Consider the following 16,718-nt stretch of genomic DNA (forward strand, 5'->3'; position numbering starts at 1 on the left):
TCCTACAGGGTACACACATTAATATCTTGGCTTAGGAAATCACAATAGAACTATTCTGCTTTTAACACGAGCAAAATTCCATTATCAGGAAGTGGATTTATTTTTCTGACACTAAGCAAAGCTGATCGGATCTGTTGCCTTCCCTTCATCTGCTGGATATGTAATGGGGCACAAGCAGTTCAGGAGTTATGGAATTATGGAATGAGTACATCAGGAACAACTTTTCGATGCTGATGTTGGACGAACTGACTGACGGAGGGACTGAGCTGGATCTGCTGCCCATGAATAAGGAAGAACTGAGGATGACTTGACTGCAGTATCTCAAGATGGTGGCTTAAGAATCTGAGGGAAATGGGAAAGGCAAGTAAAATACAATAATCACTCAAAACTTCAAAAGTATGGACTTGGGCTTTTTCAAGGAACTGGTGGGCTGAATCTCCTGGGATTCTGCCTGGAGAGTCTAGAAAGAGTATGAAAGTTGTTTAATCCTTAAGGGCAGCCACCTCAAAGCACAAGAACAGTCCATCCTGATGTGCAGGAAGTTGAGCAGGTATAGCAGGAGGCCGTGTTGGCTGAATGGGGAACTCCTGACTGATTTCAGATGCAAAAAAGGAAGAGTATGGAGGTAGAAAGAGGGACAAGCTACTAAAGAAGAACATATAAATGTGGCCTGGGCATGTAGGAACAAAATTAGGAAAGTAAAAGCTTAGCTGGAGTTGGAACCGACAGAGCTTGTGTAGGGTAAGCAGATCATTTCTACAGTGTCATCTATCCATACAGGAAAGTAAATGATTTCAGTAGAAAAATAAATGGAACTCTTTACTCAGTCATTGAACTATGGACGAGATAACAATACATGGGCACCCTCAACTGATAACAATAAATTTAAATTAAAAAAAAAGGGCAACAAGCTGTTTGCAGCCACTGACACCTGTTAGAATTTAATTCTGTGCTAGTATATCCAGGTTACGCTGAAATATATACGAGTGCATTTTTTGTTATAAAGATGACTTCCTTTCCTGGTATTTGCAGGTGCATTATACTGAAGTGAACACAATCATTTTGTTAATTGCAGTTCAAGCTCATTAGGGAACTATAAAGGCAGAAGAATGAATGTAACCGTGCATTAAATGGTAAATGATTTTGGGGTGGGAAGCAGTCAGGTGTGTTGCCCTAGGCTATGATTTTCTCCAAATTAACATACATAGCAAAGAAAGAAAGAATGAGGCGGGTGGGAAGAAAGAAAGGCCACAGGTCACCAAAGCAAACCTCCCGACTTTCAGTGACGCTGAAGGGAAACCATCACTGCTGAAGTGTTGAGAATCTAGCTGGCACTGGCTCACACTGGGTAACTTTTGTGTTGCTTTAGGTTCATTCAGGCCAAATATGGTGAAATACAAACCAACTCAACATTGTTCATTTAGTCAATGTGTAACTGAGCAGGTTTGGGGAAGGTTACGCTGCAACCTGCAAGACCTCTCAAATGTGCAGTGTTAATGACATTTGTTACAAAACCATCTTGAAGTAGTGTATGCTTGAGCAGACAGCCAAATGTTTCCCCTCAGAGTTTTGATGGAAGGTCTGTAATCTTGAAAACTTGTTCTCGCAAAGGTTGGTTGCTTCCACTTCCCTCCGGGACTCTCAAGCCAGCAAGAAACTGTGTTTCCAGACTAGACTGTATGAGCATGTTTTGCTGCCTCAGAGTAGTAATCATGCAGTGAAATAAAAATCTTGACCAGCACTTCAGATCTGAATGGCAATACCAAATGTCTTAATGTTTGGGTGTCTAGATGGAGGTGGTTCAAAGGGTAATGGTGTCTTAGGACTGCTGACTGACTACTGTGATTTGGATATTCTGGAAAATCGGGCTTCCTTTTGTTGTCTGTTTTCCACTTTACCTTTGGTTGAAGCAGAAATACTTGTTTTGAGAAAGAAGGAAGGTGATAGGAGAACTGAATGAAAAATCTCCACTGGAATTTTTGTATTTGGTTCAGTTTCTTTGTTCTTTAGATGCATCCCAAAGAGAAAAGTAGACGGCTGTGTCCGGTGTTCTTTCAGAGTTTAAGCAATTATGAAAAGCAACTAGTCTGAATTAACAGAAATGTGTTTTAGTCTTGAATTTTATTGGGGAAAATAATTACACTTACATGGGTATCACAAAAAAAACAAAAAGCTTTCTCTTCTCCTCCTGCATATCTGGTGCTATGGGGGGGTCAGGGAAGAGATTTTGGGTGGACTTCATTGAATCTTCTGCAAATCTTCAGTTCTTTGAAGTCTCAGCTTTGGCAGCTGCTGCCAAGTTGACTGTCCAATGTGAGACCAGTAGAACCAGATCTTGCTGGTAGGCCCAGTCTCCAATAGGGCTTCCTTTTGTTGTACCAAATATGGGCAGTTAATTTGCTTTTGGATGTACATTGTACTTAACCAAATGGTTATTTGTTCCTAGCAGCGTAAAGGTGCACGCCCTTGTCTACTGTGCTTTTCTTATTGCCCCTTCATCTGCTCGCAGGTTATTGTGGCAGGTGGTTTATTTGCCCCTGATACTTCAGAGGGAAATGTAAGGGGGTTGGAAGAAGCTCTTGCCTGATTGTAAAAAGGGATGGCTGTAAAGCCAAAACAAACAAAAACTGTGGCCATACTGGTACAGAATGCCTCCTTAATGGTGGCACATGGGGAAACATAGTGGAAATACTCTTTAAAATATTACAGGAAGGAGTTTTGGTCATTGTGGGCTGTTCTGTAATTATGGTGGGTGGATCAGAAATATGAAAGTTCCCAGAAGTTTGCAGAAAATCAGAACAAACCCATCTCTCCCCTTAACAGTGTAGAAATAGCAGTGACATTGCTACTCTGTGTGTGTTTATGTGCATAAGCATCCACAATGTGTGGATTGATGTGGCAATGATGCCGATAGCTTTCGGGGAGGAAAAAAGAAAAAGCACTTTTGCTTGCCCTGAAATGTTAAGTTATCCATCCTATTTGAGCAGCTCTAGCACCACCGTCCTGTTGAGATTTGGCAGGAGAGTGACTTTCACTTAATTTTCCTGCCAGACTCGGCCACTTTATGAACATTGCAAACCTCTCAGCTTGCATGTGTCCTGCTGATATTCAAGTGGAGCATACCAGCCGTGCAGAGCCTGTGTGGGCTTTTCCCTACAGTGCAGGATCCTGCAACCTCAACCTGTGGTGGGCTCCTTGGCAGAGGTAAAGTAAAAGAGGAGAGATTGCTCAGTAATTGCAGCTCTATTTCCAAGATAGAAGTAATCTCAGGGAAAACTTTTCTAGTGGAGCATCTCCCTCTGTGTACTCACAGGAGGGTTAGGTGTTTGCGGAGAGCTCCTCTGTCCCCTTGGTGAATAGATGCATAAGGAACAGAGTAGAAAACAGTGCAGAATTCTCTTCCCAGGCCTGCTTCTGTCTTCTGTGTTGTGATACAGTCTTTAATTAGCCCACTGCAATTAGAGACCTGCTTGGGGAATGAATCAGGCTTGTGCAGTAAGAGATGCTATTGTCCAAGGATAGCTGCCCCATTTAGACAGGAGTGGGAAGATGAACAGTGAATGAGGTGGAGTTTTGTGGAAAGACAACAAACATTTAAGGCTGTTCAGATGTACAGTAGGAATTAGAGGTTTCAGTGCCCCTGCCAGGGTGATCCCAGGCAAGTTACTTGCCACCGAACCCACTGTGGGTGGTCACCAATGAAGTGTTCCTCATGTTCTGGCTATCTGACTTGAGACCCAGGGATCTGACCTGTGTTGTTGAGCAGTCAGAGTTGCAATAGAGACTCAGGAGAGCTGGAGCATGGGAAATACCTCAGCTCTCTGGAAAATAAGAATTTTTAACAGTCACCAGTTGCAGCATCACTCGTAGCCATGGCTCCTTTGGTTCTGCTTTCTCCTCTCTTGCTTTCCAACCTGCATGACTGGGGGAAGGTGATCACCCCTCCCAATACATTTAAATTTCTAATAGTGTCAAAAGCACTGTAGCAAAACAGGTGAGCATGCTGCTAATTCTGCCACTGTAGCTGGGTTTGAGTTGGGCAGCAAAGCTGACCTAGAAGTACACAGCACGCACTGAGGTTCACATGGGTTATTGGACAGCTGTGCAGGGTCAGGCAGCACCTTCCTTGCCCTGGTGAAAGCAGGAGTGTGCTTATCTTTCTACAGAATGCACAGCCATACACACGCAGAGGGGATATGAAACTGCTCCATTTGCCACAGCGCTGGTTTTTCCTCACTTTTGAGTGCTTGAATGCAAGTACATTGTCTGTTCTTGTCAGTGAGAAACTAACATCCCTATCAGTCCCCCAGCAAAGCAGTGTTTTCCTAATGGTCCTTTAAGACAGAACGTGCTATGTTAGTGGCTTGTTATTAGGAAGAAAACTTGGAGACACAAATGTTGATCTTCTACTCCACAGCAGTTTATGGCTGGATAAAAGGTTTCTGAAAATAGGTTTGATTTAAATAAAACAACCATCTCCACTTTAATTTTTCATGTGTGAACGCTTCAGACAGTGCCTCTGTAAACTTCATTACAGCGCATGCCATTGCGTGCCAGATTATAACTTTCAGCATCTTTGAAATTAGGCATCTGTTATCTCTTGCCTGGGGTTTACTTAAGGAAAACAGGAATTCAAAACACGAATGCACACAATCTTTACAAAAATACTGATGTTTACAGTCTGACCTTTACTTTCTAGTGTTTACTGAAAGACTAAGTATTTGGAATTATGCTTTGACTTATAAATGTTTACCATCTACAAGGAATGATATCAGAGTTCTTACAAAAATAAAGATTCCCTGGAATAACTTGACCAAAAAATAGCCACAGTGAAGGGAAGGAAGGCAAAAACAACAGCAAAAAGCACGATAGAAGGGATTAGGACTTCCTGGCATCACAGTGGATTTGGTTGAGAACAGTTTCCCCAAGGCAGGTGTCCTTGCTGGACCAGTCTGTTCCCTTGGTGTGGTGAAGGACTGGTAGCTTCCAGAGCTGCAGGGACACCCTCAAACTGGCAGCTGTGCTCCAGCTGAGGAGGACAGGGGGAAGGTGTGAAGTTGAGCTGAAGACTGGCAAAGCTGCAGGCAGCAACTTGAGGAGTTGCTGTAGACAGAGTATGGTGATCTGTGTGAAACACCTGTGTGAGGTGCAAGGCTTTGCCCAAAGAGGTGCAAAAGTGCTATGGGTGAAGGGTGTAAGCTTGTCTTGTGCCACAAGCCTTTTGATAGTTATCTGGTCGTAGTGGGGCTGTCCCACAGCTACTGTGTGTTTTAGGAAAGCATCCACTGCTTTCTTTTGCTGCTGGATTTTGTTGTTTTTTTCTACAGAATTATGTGGAAGACTGTGGGCCCTCTCTCATACTGAACCAGGTAGAATTTCTGACCAGTGTTTTTGGAGAATGAACAATAAGGTGATAGTGTGCTAGGGGAGTGGGGATGGAGCCAGATGTGGTGTAGGAGGAATACATATGGGAACATGCTTTTTCCTGGGCATCTCGGGTTGCTTCTGGTGGTGGCCCCGGACTTAACTGCATAGCTCCAGTCAGGGAGAAATGTGGTTTAAGGAGATGCTGCTCCTGGGGGGGAGAGTGGCAAAGCTGAGCTACGGAGAGCTCTGGGTCAGTGGGAGCACCCACAGTGGAAAGTACATGGATGCCAGATGATGGAGATGTTGGGGACAAAAAGCCATCATGACAGTTGAGGTAAGAGCAAAGATGAGGCTTTGCCTTCCCTTTTGTGCCAATTGGGGGGGGATGTTTCTTCTTTGTCATACCTCATTCCTCCCTCTAGTTTCTCTGTGTGGTTTCATTTGCCTAGCTGGAGCAAGTGGGTGGCTGTCTCTGCTCCCTGCGCCTTGTCACTGCCCAGAGGAGCAGCAGTTGCCAAGGGAGCACCCATCCTGTTGGCCATAGAGGTCTCCATGCTCTCTGAGAGAGAGAGGTGGCACCAGGGCACCTCTCAGTGACAGTCCCGGGGTGAACCTGCAAGAGAAAACTCTGCTGCTGGTGAGGTCACTGAGGATTTGTTGAGAAAACTTTTGTTAAGCTTCTGCAGACCTGACTGAGTAAGCAGCGCGTTTGAATTTCTTAAACCTTGGACCTTTGCATGTACTGTTCCTTTTCTTTTTTTCCTGAATTTATGGCAACAGAACAGAATGAGAAGCAGGTCGCTAAGTTTGCTGCCAAGGCCTCTGGCATTAGCTATGATTCATTAGCCCAGCCCTGAAGAGACGTTCAGAGGTCCAATAAAACCTATTCAATATCTTGTTTTGAAAGCTGTGCAGGAATAGGGAGCAAGAGGTTCTTTACAATGTAACGCCTTCCCTTTCTCTTCAGGAACAGAGTTGATTAATTCTGTTTCCTGCCTGCCTTTGAAGCTAGGTTTTAATGTATATTAAATCATGCTTAGCCATGTATTTTTATGTGGATGGGCTTGCAGGACTGGCGCCTCTGTCCCTGTCCTCCTCCCACTGTAAAGAGAAAAGTGAAGTATGTGCAAATACAACTTTTCAGATTGCAATTTTTACATCTGTTCCCAGAGCATGTATGATAAAGAGCCATTGCAATTGAGAAAAAAAGAAAAAAATACTAGAAATATCATTTTTAAGTATGTCTCAATGTAATCTTCCAGCCTCTGTTGGAAAACGAAGTTGTGTTTAGGCTTAAAGTCAAACTCACCATTTTGATCCAACAGATGCAGAATAGGTAGAAATACAGGTCTGTTTCTTTAGGCTACACGCTTCTCAGAGTTTTTACAAGAGCAAAGCCACTTGTTAGTTCATGCAAAATGTTGAGTCACAGAAAAATCTTAAGTGGTATCAAGTTAGATTCTAATCTCAGTTACAAGAGATGCAACTCCACTGGCTTCAGTATAGCTGTTCCTCATGGATACCGATCAATTAGAGCAGAATGAGGCCTATCCTGTTTTACGAGTATTCAATCCTGGGTCATATGTATTAGCAGATGGTGGCAATGCTAATTCAGCCTGAGTGCTTGAGGCAGCGTGTGGACGCTCCTGCAGTCATTTGACCACAGAAAAACCATGCAGGAAAGCCTGGATGCAGCCTGTTAGATGGGATTCGTGCGTTTATCCTAGGAATTATTGTCTCTACATTGCATGAGAACTCTTGGCTCTGTTTGGAGCAATTCTTCACCCCAGATTAGTGGCCAGAATTTGGATTCAGGGATTGCTATAAGAAATGCTTGATAGTATCTGTCTTACTTTGTCCCTTGCCTTTGGGAGTATTTCAGCTACTTCTCCTTTGCTTTCAACATTATGGTTTCTAAATTCCTCTTCCCTTCACTGGCCCATGGCAGACGATTTCCTTTCTCTCTTTTGAACCAATAGACTGAGGAAAATCAAGGTGAACTCGCTGCCGGATACTGCAGTCAAAGTGACATATCATCTGTTGGGAAAGCGATCCAAGTCAAAATGGTATTTGTGTGGAGTAGTTGAATTTAGTAACCTAGCATCTGAACAGTGGCATTATTATTTTCTTTGTGCAAGCATTCTAGTACTTCTTTCCAGTTTACTCGCCTGTCCAAACAGGCCAGTGTCCAGTGTTATCTCTGAAAACCACTGCTAGATAAGAGTGGACAGAGTGCGCTCATACAGTACAGACATTGGCCAGTTAATTATCAACTCCTCTATCAGCAAAGTTTTAACAAGGGAACTTGTCATAATGAGCTGCCTGGTTAGGAAGTTAGTTTGTTTCCTCATTCTCTAAATGTTATTACCTGTTTTGTGTCACAGGCTGCATGTTTCGGTCTAGAGTTTGAACCTAGCATAAATCTGCACTGCTTTCACTGCAGTTCTTTGAGACAGAAGCCAGCATGCAGTAGCTTCTTAAAAAAAAAAAATAATAATTAAAAAAAAAATAATAATAATAAAAATAATAATAATAAATATATATATATATATATATACCAAAACACCCCAATACACACGTGCTCAAACAAAACTTTCTAACAAACCCATTTCCCCTTAAAGGACTGTGTTTGTATGTTACTGGAGGGCCCAATACAGAGCAAGCCTTTCCTTTCCAGCTCTATGTTGGGAAAAGCAAATGCCTGAAGGGCAGCATTCAGGCTCTGCCATTCATGGTCAAGACTCTATGGCTCGTGCCAAGACACATGTTAAAGGTTCTGACCACCAAACTCTCAGTGCCTGTATCACACATGCTTTCAGTGAAACTTGCTTTTTCTCTGTTTTTATCATACCGGCATTGCTTTTTTCAAGGATGACTGGGACCTGCATCTACTCTGACAAAAGCAAGATTATTTTTCCAGCATTGTTGCCCTCCCCAAACATTCTCACCAGAGAGGAATTTTATCAGATTTCAGTGGAGCCAAAATAAGAACTGGAACTAGAGGTACACTGGTGAATGGCCTCTTTTCTATGTGGCCACATATGCTTTTCCAGTGTGTTACCTGTTTATTGAGATAAATTAGCCTCCTGGAACAACTCTAGGGCAAAGGATGCTATATTAGTTTTGGACTAGTGAATTTTTCTGACCTTCAAAGCAATAAATATAGTTAATCTCCTACAACCCTTTGCTAGGTTTGCTATTGGCAGAAGTCCAGAAGTGCCAAACCTGCCTTTTGGTAACTCATTTCACCTGGCACGAGAGGAGTCATCAGTCTGGGCACCCTTTGAGGCTGAGGGAATTTCAAAGGCTTCTTGTGTGTATGGGGCTGACTGGAGACACAAATCAGCGATATATTAGCTTAGAACATACTGTCCTTTTCAGGGAGACTGCAGTTCATTGTCATAGAATCATTTGAGTTGGAAGAGAGCTTTAAAGGTCACCTAGTCCAACCCTCCTGCAGTGAGCAGGGACACCTACAGCTGCGTCAGGTGCCCAGAGCCCCCATCCAGCCTGATCTTGATGTCCTCAGGAGTTGGGCACCCACCACTTCTCAGGGCAACATCTTGACACAGCGTTGAGGCTCCTGCCTTGAAAGGATGCTTCTTGTATTCTTTCTGTGAGCGTTCTTTAAGTTTTGGGTGAAGACCAACAAATACTATTTTCAAACTGACCTCTGCTAACAGAAGTTTGAGCAGCTTTAGCTGTCACTGGTAACACACTGTGAGAGGAATTCAATCCCATTTAACAGCAGACTCTTGGGCCTATGAATTTTACCCTGCTGCTGTGGGCAGTATTTAATTTTTTAAAGTCTGTGTCTAAGTAGAAGCAGAATTTCCATGCGTTTGACCATCTGGTCTCCTCACTTGCCACTCTTCTTTTCTTAATGCTGGTTTGAACTCCCCAGTCTCGTAAAGATACCTCCAGAGTGTGACCCTTGGAGCTCCACTTACAGGTGAATGCCTCTGACTTCCTCATGCTGCGCTGCCAAACGGGACTGCCCCTGCTACATCACTGCCAGCTGAGAGATGGATGCTGCTTTGCCTGGTGGAGAGACAGTGCTGTCTATCAGCACATTTCCTGCTGCTGAGGATTAAAAAGGCTGCTTGCTCCGGGAGCAGATGGCCACCTCTCCACCCATCCTCTCAGGTATGGGGAGGCAGCCAAAAAATAGCTTAAAAGAGCAAAGCGTAACCTGTTCAAAGGAGAACAGAAAGGAACATTTTTCAAACAGCTTAATGAAGCACTTGTTAAGGACTGCCAGGGACAGATTTCCATTCTACACAGGATATTCATTAGAAAAGTAAACACCCTCCAGCACCATTTGTAGGAACAAAGCAGCTTGCATTTTGTAACGAGGTGTTAATTTAACGAAGGAAGGGACTGGCAAAGGAGCAGGAGGTGAATAACCAAATGACAGACACCTCCTGGGAGGACAGGATAGCAGTGCCCTCCTGCTCTGTGTGGCACAGGGCTGGGCTCTCTGCAGAGCACGGTGGTGTCCTGGGCCAGGGATCTTGGGATGTGGAGTTGAGGACTGATGTGCAAGGTTAGTGAGGCCTTCCAGTGCTGAGCTGAAGGTCCAGACCCCTCAAAGTTATGTATAGTGTCAGCGTAACCTGCCCCAGCTGGGTCCCACCCTGGATCCTCTGTGGTCACTCACAAGGAAAGGGAGATAGAGGATGCAGCCTGCTTTGGAGTGAGGTGGGAGATGGTAGGGATGCTTTGTGTGCCAGTGTTGGTGGATGGAGGTGATCTTGGATTACCTCCGAGATGTTTGCTCCTTGGATTAGCCGGGTGTCACCGAGGGAGAGCTGGGAGATGAGGGTGAATTTTTCTGTGTTTCCTGCCAGGGCTTCAGCTTCCAGCCTACCCCTTATTTCCTTATGTGTGTTTCCCACCAGGGAGTTTCTCCCTGTGGGACAGGGCCAAAGATCCCCTGCCCTCCCTGCTCTAAGGAATGGGAGCGGTGCTTGGTGAGGGAGGAGGCTTGTGGGTCGGAGGGAAAGCACAGGACATGAAGCCAAGCCTTATTTAACGATGCTATCCTGTTTTTTTCCTCAGAGCATACATCATGCTGGAGAGCAAAAATAAGGCCCTGGAAGAAATTCTGGCCATGAACCTATATAATCAGCCTGAACACTGGCACAAATGAGGTCATTTCTTATGTTTATATTTTTACGTGCATTGTATGCTCCCTGTTCTCCTCCTTATGTCACTGTGATGTGAAGGGAATTTCCTGTGCACACATGGTATTGTTGCAGGGCTCTGTGAACGTGAGGCACCTCGGGTGGCAAGGAGAAATAATGCTCAGTGCTGGCAGTACATACAAGCACTTAGGAAAACTCCCATTCCCACAGATCATTTTCTTCTTAGTTGCGTGCTGAATATTTTGTTAGAAGATTAGAAGGAGAAGTGGCTGCATTTAGCAGTTGCTGACACGTTTCAGCACTCTCACTATGCAGAGGTCAGTTCTCAAGCTCTGTAAATCAACCTGACTGCAGCCCAGCTGTACTGTGGCAACTGGAAAGGGGCTCATGGAGACCATTGGAGCCCTCCTCTTGGAGTATGTTGTTGATCAACCATCGGGTCTACAGAAAATAACTAATTTAAGTGGTGAATTATGTCCTTGCGATCTCTCAACTTTGCGTGTGTGCTGATCAGGATGGTGGGACAAGTTGAAAATAGGTGTCCCTTTTGGCTTCTGGTTCCCATGAAATAGAAATATATGTATTTCTACGGCTACAGAATACAAATCCTGGTTGGAGCTGAGCACGAAAGGTGGCAGGGTCTGCAGCCAGCGCTCAGGTACACTCGCCCTGGGGTCCTTGTCAGTGGGCCAAATTGAGAGTGATGCAAAATGGCAATACTGCAAGAATCAAAATAAAAAGCAGATGTGCAAAGGAAAACTCCCTTTATTCCTGCCCCCCATGGTTGTTTCAGCTGCAGAGCTGTTGCTTCAGCTAGAAACCTTCATGCTGATGGCAGGCCAAAAAAGCCATCCTGAGGGCGCAGTGTGCCTTTAACACCAGGGCTGTGAAGGCACAGTTTAGGCTGGAGGAGAGAGAGCAGCCCCAGGCTGCTGCAATAGGCACATCATGATGGGGGGGACAGCAGGCACATAAGTGCCCTGGTCTGGCTGGGGGAGCTGCATGAAGTGTTGGTACCCCAGACAGACACCACCGTCGTACACCTTGTCTGAAATTATACTTCAAAGAGGCTTCAGAATGAAAAAAAGAAGAAAAAAAAAAGGAAAAAAAAAAGCCAATCCTCATGTAAACCCCAGGGCTGGAGGAATAAAAGCTCCAGAAAACATTTATATTGCGCTCCCTTGATATCAACACAGATGAAATGGATCCCCGTGCTTCCCTGCAAACTGCAGGCTCTAAAGTGGATTCCAAATCCCATCCCCACTTTAATTTAAGGGCCTCCCAATTAGACTGTTGGATGTCTTTCAAAGCTTTGTATAAATTGGAGATTATGCATCTCACAGCGGAGGCTTGTCTCCTTGCCGCAGCAGTCAGCGGCCATCGCTTGCAGTCTCTGGCTGGGAAACTTGGGAGCTGAGTGCAGCTCCGGCCCCGCTGCCCCCCAGCTGGTTCCCCTCAGCAGTGTGTGCTGTGGGACTTCACTGATGCCAGGGGCTGGGGGAGCATGATTCCTCTGACGCTCTGAGTGGAAAGATCTCAGAGGGAGGGAAGAAGTCCTTTCAGGTTGATTTGAAGTAGTTTTGCTCTTCTTCCTCTCGTTCCCCGAGCAGGCCATCAAATAAAACCTCAAAAAGCTCATCACAGAATGTGGCACAAATTCATATAGTATTGGTCAAGCCGTATTTTTTACAGTTAATGTTAGAGACCTCTTTCACTGCTGTTGCCCAGACCAGGGATTCTCCTGTGTTTTTCTAAGAAGCAGTGCAGTATTAAGTGGTGGAAGCTTCTCTTGGGAGGAGGGAGCAGGGATTTTTTTTTTTTTTCATTCCTGTGTGAAACTCAGGCTTTTGCTCCGTCTCCCGTCTCCCCTCGCTTCCCTCCAGGGCTGCACCCACACCTCGGGGACTGATGGGCCATTAGCGCTGGTTGCCCCCAGGTCTGAAAATCGGGTGCAGGGGGGGAGAATCACAGGCCTCAGGGTACGGGAGGGAAGATAGGATGGGCTTACCTAGCAAAAAGTCTCCAGAGGTGGCTGCAGAAGAAGATACCCGGGTGTTGGGTTCCTCCTGGCACTTGTCGACTCTGTCGTTTCCCACCCGTGCTCACAGCTGCCAGACCGCTGGGTCCTGAGAGGAGGATGGACCCATCCTGCTCTGCTCCACATGAGGAGCTGCCACCCAGCAGTGCTCTGGGGTTCTAAAGAAGTTAACCCGAAAACCTGCAGGCAGGTAGTTTTGTTAAGCTGCGTGCTGATGGAAAGAGGCAGTTGTTCTTAACTTAACGCTTGCCTGTTGTGCTTCTGAGCCCAAACTCAGGGTGAACTGGCATTAGCTGCCTGCAGTGAGCAGAATGTAATAATTAATAACTAAGTGAACACGATGACAAAGGGTTGGAAATCACTTACTCAGGCATGTGAGTCTGAAGTTCTTGAGGAGCTGTGCAGGACCAATTCTTCACTGTTCAGACTGATGGATAGATCCCATACACAGACATTGACTTCAGCTTTGGTGTGGGTTGTTTTTATTCTTTTTTCCGCCAGCTCTTCAGTAATTTCTCATGGCCAAATGCCCTATTTGGCATGGTTCAAATTAGGACAACCTATTTTACTTCTGGCACAGGAGCGAAGCACTTAAAGGATGGCTAATTTGATGATACCTCTAATGCCAACTGCGTTAAACTACTGAGTCTTGAGGGAAGGAGGGAGGGAGGGAAGGAAGGAGGACAGGGCTGAGCTGTTAAGCACACGACTGTCCCATTCTTGTCAGTCTTCCCTTGAAACATAAGACTTTTTAAAAGAAAACAGCCAGGAAAAAGAGAATCTTAAAACCCAAAGGATATATTTGTGTCTTCTTTAATGTGAAAACCACGTCACCATTAAACTGTCAAATTATCCTATATTTAATTTCGACATGCATACTAAAACTTTCTGCAGACAGCCAATGAACCTCAAGGTGATGGGACTTGTTTCTGCTCCCACTGAAGTTGGTGGCAAGCCTCCCATTCACTGCAGTGTGTAGGATCAAACCCCAGCACATAAATAATCAGCACTAAAGGCGCTCTCTCATTCTTCTGTCCATACCTCTCCCTTCCTGTCAGAAAGCTTATGAGGTTGGGCCCAACACTGATCTCACAAGCAGGCTGGGAGCATCTTTCTCTCTTTCTTCCCCCCCTCCCAACTTTTCTTTGTGGGTTTTGATCTCTCTCTTTGAAATGGAAGCAAATTCCCTGCAGGGTGCTCTGTGATCACTCGCTGGGTGTAGTCGCATGCTTTCACTTCTTGCTGTAGGTGAAATGGCTCATGTGCAAGATATTAACTCTCTACTTGGCAGCCCCATGCAGCAGGAGCAGCACGTCGCATTCCTTTTCTGCTCTGAGATGCTTAGCAGAGTAATCAGCTTTCCCCCTATAAAACCCCAGCAAAGCAGCACTGTGCATAGTGGAGCAGAGCAGCACTTACATCACACAAGATACACGAGAGGCAATGTTTCAGGGATAGACAGGTATCAGACAGACCTGGCTATATAGTTAGCCTGGGCTAGTTGGTCTTAATGAAAGATACGACCTCTTCCTGCAGAGCAGTGCATAAGCCAACAGTTTGTTGTCTATTATGATCTACTTGCCATAGAAGAAAATGTCATTTCCCTTTGGTTTCACTGGAATGAAGCAGTTGGAGAGAATTATTGAAGAAGGAAATTACAGTGATGGGATAAGTGTTGGGGGGAAAAAAAAGAAGACTGTTTTAACAGGAGAACTATGGTTAGGCCCAGCCCAGAGAAGTATGTAAGAATGTGCTTGTGATTTGCTTCCAACAAAATTTTTTAGCCTATACTTAACTATAAGCATGAGTATCTCTTTGCTTAAGGTTAAGCACGTGCTGAAATACTCATCTGGAGGTAAGCCCCAGCTGGCAAGGCTGAACGAAACAGAGATCACATAATCAACTTCCAAAGCAAGAGCCTAATCCTACCCAGGCAGCTATTCTGGGGGAGTTTCCAGGAAGGCAAAGAAGTTGCAAAAGGTGGATCTGAGTCTCTGATCTTACAAATTTCCTGGCAGGTGCAAAAGCGAGGGCTCTGAACAATACCAGAGGTGTTTGCAGGATTGGCCCGAAGGCTTTGTCTGCAGCAGAAAAGGAGGTTAGCAGGCTATTGAAAACAAACAAACAGCCCCACCTCCCTCCAAAAAATTCACAAAGATGGTTTCTGTGGCTGTGGTGTAGTTTTAAAAAGATTTAAGCCGTGCTACCATTGGTGTAGCTCTAGAAAACCTGAGCCTTTAGAAAAACACCTAACTGAATCAGCTGTGCAAATTCACATCCCAGCGTCACATCAGTATCAGGGAGTCAGCACTACATCTCCATGCACTGGACTTTCTTCTTGTTTGAAGAAGAATGCCAAGTGGCATTAAGCTCGTCTTCTTTAAATGATGTTTGCTCATTTAGTAGGAATTTTAACTGGAAATTTTCCAAATAATTAAGCTTAAAGAATGTGTACACACGTGCATGCACGTAATGGGATAAACTGTGCTCTTACTATATGCACGAGAATGGTGAAGAAAGAGAAAGGAAAAGCAATTGCTTGTGGATGTGAAATACGACTGCAAAAACTAGTTTCATTTTAAGCCCTTGGAGAAAGTTACAGTGTGAATTCTTATTACCTGTAGAATGTAGGTTTGCAGCAAGCAGAAAGAAGCAAATGCAAAAGGAGTGAAAATGAGAGTAGCTTGGGTCTGCTGTGTGCTGCCATCGTGGCAAATGTCCACCTGGGGCAGCTAATGAGGCTGGAAAAAGAGCTTTGGATGTTCCACACTTCATCTCCATCAAAACTAGGTTTAAGGTCCTGTTTTCATTTTGAAGGCTTCTGGCAGAGGTGGAGCTGATGCAGCCACTGGATTTTTTCAATCTAGCGGAGACGTGAGGGAAGTGACTGAAGTGCTTCCAGGTGTTTTGACTTCAGGAGAGTCTTCAGCTCGTTGGTGGTTTGTGCTCCAGGTTCAGGGTTTGCCCACAGTCGCTGCCCTCCTGGGCTGCTCGGTGGCTGCTGAGTCTGTTGGCAGCCTGCAGAAACCCTGTGAGAGCCGATACAGCTCGGCCATCTCACAGAGACAGTTGGATCAGTGTAACCATTCCAGGCTTTGATGCCAAAGTGCATGACAGCTCCAGGAATGACCTGCGAGGAGGTAGTTTCAGCCTCTGGTTTATCTGTAATTGCACTGGAAAATAAGCCAGATACGATGACCTCTCACTTTCACATCCCCAGCAGTGAGTTTGTGAGGCAGGCTGTGTGTCTCAATATTAGATAATGAGATGGAATAACACAGGCGATCTTCATACGGTGTTAATGGGTCTGTAATGCACGGAGTGAGAGACAGTCCAACAAAGTGCTTCAGAAAAGGCCTCGCCTTTGGATTTTTGTGGAGATGTTGATCTACAGAAAAGGTGCTCCAAACAATGGAAGTTATCTGCAGTGTGTGCAGGAAGGCCTGGGGCTTTCAGATGCAAATACAGAAATATATTTAACATCTTGACTTCTATTCTTTTGTCATAATACAAAGTGAAAAGACAATGTTTAGTAAATGTTTACATCTTACAAAGGGGAGTTTTGCAAATTGCATTGTAGCTCTTTGGGAGGAACCAGGAAAGAGGGCAGGATGTTAACAACATAAAAAAGAATGGCAATAAAACCCACCCCTAATATTAATTGTCTAAGAGGAAATGCATATATCTCTCATCAGGACATCTCAGACTCTGCTTTGCATTGCTGGAAGCCTGAGAACGCTAATCATTTTTTGGCATAGAGAACCAACCTCTTGCATACTTGAAACATAACTCATTTACAGTTGTTTTGATGGATGCTTATAAGCAATAGGGAGAAACTGCCAAGTCCTTTCAGCTTGCTGAGCATCAGAGCTCAGAATGGGTCTGAGCCACAGAGGTCAGATGCAGAGCTGGCTGTGCTCCTGACATGGGAACTGGTGGGGAGTGCTCTGATTTAACATCTCTGTTCATTTCTGGCCCTGAGGTTGGCTGTTACACAATGAAAACCTATCGGCAGGATTCCTTGAAAAGTAGCAGTGCACCTGAAAAGATTGTCAGAGAATCATTTCCACCAGCCAGTGGCACGGAACCATCACAGTAGCTCCTCATCAAGGTGACGACAACAGCTCACACCCTGAGGATCCAGGCACCGGGTGCTGCAAAGGTTG

The sequence above is a fragment of the Lagopus muta genome, chromosome 2, assembly GCF_023343835.1.
Source record: "Lagopus muta isolate bLagMut1 chromosome 2, bLagMut1 primary, whole genome shotgun sequence".
Classification (NCBI taxonomy): domain Eukaryota; kingdom Metazoa; phylum Chordata; class Aves; order Galliformes; family Phasianidae; genus Lagopus; species Lagopus muta.